Raw genomic sequence first — 7214 nt, forward strand, 5'->3', positions numbered from 1 at the left:
CTTAATGAAGCATTGGACAGCCGCTTCAGTGTCGCAGTGTACAGGGATGCTAGATGCAGCCCATTCGACACCCCGCAAGATAGCGGCGGCGATGATGGGATATAGCTCAAAAGGGGATGATTGTTGGTTCTCAGGATTGAGCATTTGGGGGGGGGGCATAGTGAAGTGAACCCGCGCCCTTGGTAATATCCCCCGAAACCAAATGAAGGGGCTCAACAAAGAAATTAGATCAAATATTGTGGGGTGGATTGAGAGATTGAAATTTGAGGTTAGTTCAGAACATCTCAAAAATCAAAAGGCTAGTGTGAACATGTCAGGTTTGGCTGTGTGAGTGGAATGTATCCTTAATAAAGAGTGTGAATGTATTTGGAATGGGTGTGGAGTGTAATAGGTTGGATAGGGGTCAGCTTCTGGAGCCGGCAGTCGTGATCTCTAAAATTAAAAAACAAACAGAATTAGAAATCAAATCTTTACAACATAATACATGTATGGCAGGCATGAAATTGTTTTAGCTGATATCCATGCGAGGCATCTTAAAAAGGGCATGGGCGACTGTAAATGGAAGCGCCTTATATGCATGGCCCGATAGCTTCGTTGACACGTTGTGTAAGGATGGTAGGGGTGGGCATTAGTCCCCTCACGGCATGGCAGATGGATGGAGAGCTGAGGATATGGGTTGTGGCTTGTCTGGTAGTCCTGGAAAACTGTTACCTCTTGAAGACTGAGCAGGTGAAGTGATAGCGAAGTGGAGTTTAAACTTCTATTTATAACAGTCAAGTGGGAATTTGTTTCTTTACCGGTTTATTTATTTATTTTTCCACATCCAACTGACTTGCTATATAATCTTGTATATCAACACATGAGTCACTGGCGTATTACAATTGGACTTCTGTGCTTGATGGCATAATGTTTTCCAATAACTGGCTAATATTTACTGGTTGGGTAATAATCTTTTTTTTTTTTTTAGAAGTTAAATGGCTATTGAATTTTTTAAAAATTATTATTATTATTATTATTATCATTAATTAATTAATTTATATATTTAATTAATTAATTAATTAATATTATTATTTTTATTTTATTTATTATTATTTTTTTTAATATGTCAATTGCCAACATCAAACTTTATAAGACTTAAAAGCGATGTCATCACTTAGTAAAACTGTAAATGGAATGTTAGTAATGGCTTTACTTTAATCTATTAATAACATTTTGTTGTAATCTTAACTTTACTTAATTCACAAGCTTGTATGGCAAAATTCATTCATAAGGTCTTAGCAAGAGAGTCGAGAGAAAGGGCGGGACCATCTCCAGTTATTCAGAGCTCATTGGATGGTGACGCTTCTCCTTACAGCTATTGGCTTAGGAGTTTCAGTCAGGCCATGCAAAAGGTGCAAAAAGCCCAGCGGCCATTTTGTTTTGATTTTATAGTGAGTTAAGGATCGTCTGATAGGATAATCAGTCGTTAGCTAAAGTTGGATCAGCTGTGAACAATCATAAGCACGTGATCCTCTCGAAATTTGTTTATAAATAAACTTAACTTATTTTGCAGATATTACACAATATGAATACGTGTAATAGTTTATTTAATTCAGGACAAACTGGGTGACAATGATATGCAACAAAGATGAATGTATATGCTTGCATTAAAAAAATACTGTGAGCACTAGCTTGACAAAAAAAAAAAAAAAAGAATGAATTGTGAGAAAATTTAATGATTAGCTAGTTTTATTGTAAATGTTAAAAACAGTTTACAGTGTAGATACTTTAGGGGACAATGAGAGTGAAGGGGTCACACACTGGATGCACCACGCATATGACAGTTAGAAATATCACACACCAGTTACGCACATTTGAATGTTATTTAATATGAAACTATGCAGATGGCACGCTGTAGCGCAGCAGAACAATTAACCTTAGTAGTGGCTAAGCACCACAGACAGTGGCCGACTTGCAGCTGGTGTGCATACCCTGATAGAAATCTCTGTTTATAATTCTAAAATGTGTGGTGCAATGTATGCGATGTGTGACCTCCTTATGAGTGCAAACAATAACTGATAAATGTCACCATCATGGCCAAGTAAAATATGAGGCCAAAAAACTGGTACATTTTACATTTTACATATTAATGCAGATCATTTATATGTATACAGGGAGAGAATTGTAAACCAATTTTTATTTTTAGAATTTACTAATTTCATACACACACACACACACACACACACACACACACATTTATATATATATATATATATTTTTTTTTTTTTTTTTTTTATTTATTTTTTTTTTTTTTTATAGAGCAGAACACTTTAACCCTGCTCCTGAATCCCTGCTATTCAGCAGAGCTCAACTGTAAATCAAACACACTAATGCTTTTCAGGATCATATAAAATACACAAGCAGAAGTGTTAAAAACACTTCTACACTTCCTTCATACTGGACTCTAGGGGGCGAGCTTGCACAAACACCTACACAAGGGTAGAAGAGTCATCTGTGACTCTTATGCTTTAATAATAACAATAATATATAATAATAATAATAATAATAATAATAATAATAATAATAATAGTTCCTTACATTTAAATAGCACTTTTTCTGGGCACTCAAAGGCTACATTCACACTGCAAGGTTTAGTGCTCTAATCGGATTTTTTCTCAGATCTGAGTTTTTTGCATGGCTGTTCACATTGCTCTTATAAATGTGGCCTATATCAGATTTGCAGTGTGGACAGATCATGGTCCTAAACTGACCCGCATGTGCAAAAGTACATTACGTACATCACAACGTGTCTAATTATGCACACAATGTATACTGTATGAAGTAAGCATGTTGTCAGATCATGCTTATATGAATATTACCCTTTTCACAGACAACCGTGGAGTATTTCATGAACTGCAAATGATTGTTCTGCTACTACTAATGTGTATTTCAGCATTTGAAACCTAAAATAAATCTCTTGTGATTGAAAACACTGATCATTTATGATTTATCAGTGGCGTAGCACAAAATGACCCACGAAGTGTTTCTAAACACAGGCCTGTGATCATTAAAGACACAGTGATACAGCAAGTCACATCTTACAAATACCTGGGGTTTTATATGGACAGTGTTTTTTGTTGGAGAACACACATTGAGAGTTTATGCACACAACTACAACAGAGGCTTTATTTTTTAAGAAGGCTGAGATTGTATGGGGTGGGTAGCCATATCTTGCTTGTTTTTTACCGAGCTATGTTTGAGAGTCTTATTCGCTATGGAATCACAGTCTGGTTTGGAAACCTGTCTGTTCAGCTGAAAAATAAATTGGTTCATATGCAAAAAACAGCCATGAAAATTATAGGGATAAAACAATATGAGCCCATCCAGACTCTATACGAACAGGCGGCTATAAAAAGAGCAATACGTATTAGCACTGATTCTAAACATCCCCTTTTCAGTGAATATCAGCGGTTACCATCAGGAAAAAGACTGAGAATGCCAATGTGTAAAACTAATAGACTGAAGCTTTCGTTTGTTCCTACCTCCATAAAACTGTTGAACTCTACCAATAACACTGCTCCTGCAGTACGCTAACACTTGACTGGGTTCTGTGTTTTATTTATTTATATTTATATACGGTCTTATTCTGTAAACAATGTATGTTCTTAACTGTTTGTTCTTAATTGTTTTGTTTTATTCATTTTTACTGTCTGTTTAGACAATGTTGTAGCACCTTTTATGCCCAAGACAAATTTCCTCTCGGGGACAAATAAAGTTAAACCTAAACCTAAACCTAAACCTAAATGCGGAGGCCCCCCTGGGGGGGTACGTCATACATCAATTTGCATATCACTGATGTCATCACGTTCTACCGTTTCTGTTTGTTTAACAGCCTATGATTAATAAGGGGGTATTTATAATTGCACTACACTTTATATAAGCATGTTTATTTAACTAAATGTATTGCTGTTTGAATACAGTATGTCATTATAGATATGTAGTGAATGTGCAGTAATCTCTCATATGTAATAAACTCAGACAAGTTCAGAAACTGTCACTAAAATATCTTTGATTGTGAACAAGAAAAGAATAAACGGTCCAATTAAATTGTTAAAATAAAGTAGAAGTAGATCGGTTTGACTGTACAAGGGAAATACCTTCACACTGCCTGTGCTAAATCATTTGTTGTTGGCATGCAGAGGGGTGATCTGCTCTCGGGCTGCAGGTGGGAGAGGCTGCTGTACGAGGACTGACTGGGCCGCCTGTCAGTGCTGTGAGGCGGGGGAGGGGCCGGCAGCATCACACGCAGCTCGTTGAGAAGAGTAGGGACGGTACAGTATGGACAAATAACAGACTAAAAAAAAATCTCCAATAACAAACACACAAAAAAGTTGCTAGATTTGTCGCTAGGGGGGTCTGAAAAGTGAAAAAAATCGCTAAGTTGGCAACATTGGCAGCAAGCAATCAGAATCAAGTAATCCACCGCTTGAGAGGTGTTCAGAGATCACAGACCTGTGAACTTTGGTTCCGACCACAGTTGTTCCCAAGAGTTTGATTATTGCGGTTGCCGGATTATCAATTATTGAAAATCGCGACGACGCGGGGCCCCCTAATCACGCGGGGCCCCCCCACGGTGCGTGCCCTGTGGGCCCGTCCGCTACGCCACTGTGATTTATGACAACTACGGTGCGTGGCACGCTGACCACCGATGTAGTAAACTCATCATGGGTTAATGAGCAGCCGCAGATTGAACTTTGACGGCGGAGTTGGTTTATCTCTCTTTGCAAAGTTATTTAATTTTACTTCGTTGTGAACAACAGACACGTGCAGAAGGGCGGTTTGGGTGCTCGAGCACCTGCCCTTTTTTTCTCTCGGAGAGAAAGTTCTTCCATCTGTGCACACAGATCCCCTATGAGCAACACCCACAACGCTCTTCGGCTTTGCGATCAATCTGTGCCTCAATCATTAACCAGATTAGTAAACAAGCACCAGTTATGCCTTAAAAATCTTTTTCAACATGAACAACCAACTTTCTGTGGTAAAATTGTTGTTTTGTGTGCCATTCTACTGTGCTGCTGAGGAGTAGAGGATGTTAGCAGAACCGAATGATGATGCATGTCACTCAAAGATTACGTAAAAGTCACATGAAATCCGACATAAACGTTCACACTGCGGTCACATTGCACAACGTCAGATCCATATCTGATTTAAGACTACATATGAAAGTGGCACAGATCTGATCTGAAAATATCAGATTCCATGCAGTTTGGGCTGTTCACACTGTCATCACCTGAGTCACATGAGGGGGAAAACATCAGATTCGGGCCACATTTGCCTGCAGTGTGAATGTAGCCAAAGTGTTTTACACATAGAGGGGAATCTCCTCATCCACTCCAAGTGTGCAGCATCCTCCTGGATGATGCGACGGCAGCCATTTTGCGCCAGACCACACACCAAACACCAGCTGATTGGTGGAGAGGAGACGAATGAAAGTGGAGTGATGAAGTCAATTATGATATTGGGAGGGTTGGGAGGCCATGATGGACAGAGGCCAATGGGCAGATTTGTCCAGGATTCTGGGGTTAAACCCCTACTCTTTTTCAAACAAAAAACATAGAAATAGATGAATTGCTCAAATATGAACAAAATAGAATTTAATTGTAACAATATCTGGATTATTTCTGTTCTTCATTCCATTCTGTGTATTTAATAAACAAACTTTTACATTTGGCATAACAACATGCTCCATGTTTTATCCACGTGTGCTCTTTTGCATGTGAAAGCAGCAAGGGGTGGATTGTGTGCAGCTAATCAAAGGTAATAAAGTAAACAGAAAATAATAAACAGAAAATTTTGCTTTCCCAAATATTAAATAAAATGAAAAAAATTGTGTTTGAGTTGAGTAACTATTTAAAAGCAGACTTTCTAAGCTTTCAGCAGACTCCTGTTTGTGTAAGAAGTGTTAGCTGAGTTAAAGTTAATTTTTGGATTAATTATGTTGGCTTGAGAAAGCCAACATGTAGTATTGGTATGCTATGCAAACATATAATTATTCCTTTTTCTTCTCCTAGGGCTTTAGGGCCTACTCACACTATGCTATCCGAACCGTGCCCAGGCCCATTTCCCGGATCATTTGAGAAGTGTGCATGCGCTGAATCGGGTTCAGGTACGGTTCACTTGGCCAGCACTGGCCCAACTGGAAAAGGTGTGCCTGAGCGCGGTTCACTTGGGCTTTGGCGCGGTACACTTGTGTGTGAGTGCAAAACACGGCAAAGCCCGAAACTGAAAGCGAGACTTGACTTTTAAGGGACTGTTTTATATGGATTTATTAATCATTCTTACTGTTCAGTGAACGCAAACTGCCGTAGCTTATTAAAGACACAAACCCCTCACTGCACGACATGCGCGCCTTCAGCTAACCTCCTAATTCCTGCATCACGAGGACTTTATGATTGTTTTTGAGCGTCAAAAGTGGCTGATCTGTTCTGCGAAACATTTGACTGCTTGTCATTGCATCCCGAACGATATAACTGAAGAAATCTCCACTGTGTTGAGCAAGCTGCGCTTCTGACCAGCTCATCATCAATGACGTAAGCGTGCCCAGGCCCAAATGTAATGTGAGTGCGGGCCGACAAGCATGCTTTGGCCCGGTTCAAGCAACTGTACATAGTGAGAGTACGCCCTTAATGTAATGACCAACAAATTTCTGTCAGACCTTTAGACTAGTCTGACTCGAGTTGCTCTTTTTTCCAACTGATCGAACTTTCGGTATTCCAAAAACTGTGCCGGAAAGCTCTGAAAAATCCTATTGACTTAACTTTACACAATAATTACGAAAGACAAATTCTTAAAAACATGTGGTTTTTAACAATTGAAGAGGCTGTCAGCTGAGTAAAATTATATATTAAACTGGGATGTAAATTTTACCCCTGGGGTGCAATAGCACCCCAAATGTGCCAATCGACTTACAATGACAAGTTATATTTAAAATGTAGAGACTTAAAATACCATTGACTTAACATTGGACCAAACTCCCCACCACCAGCTCTTCACCAACACTAACACCCCGCTGTGGAGACACTAGATGAATAAAGGGACTAAGTTAAAAATTATAATATATATATATATATATATATATATATATATATATATATATATAGAAAGGAAAACATTGTAATTTGCATTGTTTTTCAACAGTTTCATTGATAAACAAACAAAAAATTTATTAAAAAATA

The sequence above is a fragment of the Danio rerio genome, chromosome 7 (assembly GCF_052040795.2).
Source record: "Danio rerio strain M-AB ecotype USA chromosome 7, GRCz13ab, whole genome shotgun sequence".
Classification (NCBI taxonomy): domain Eukaryota; kingdom Metazoa; phylum Chordata; class Actinopteri; order Cypriniformes; family Danionidae; genus Danio; species Danio rerio.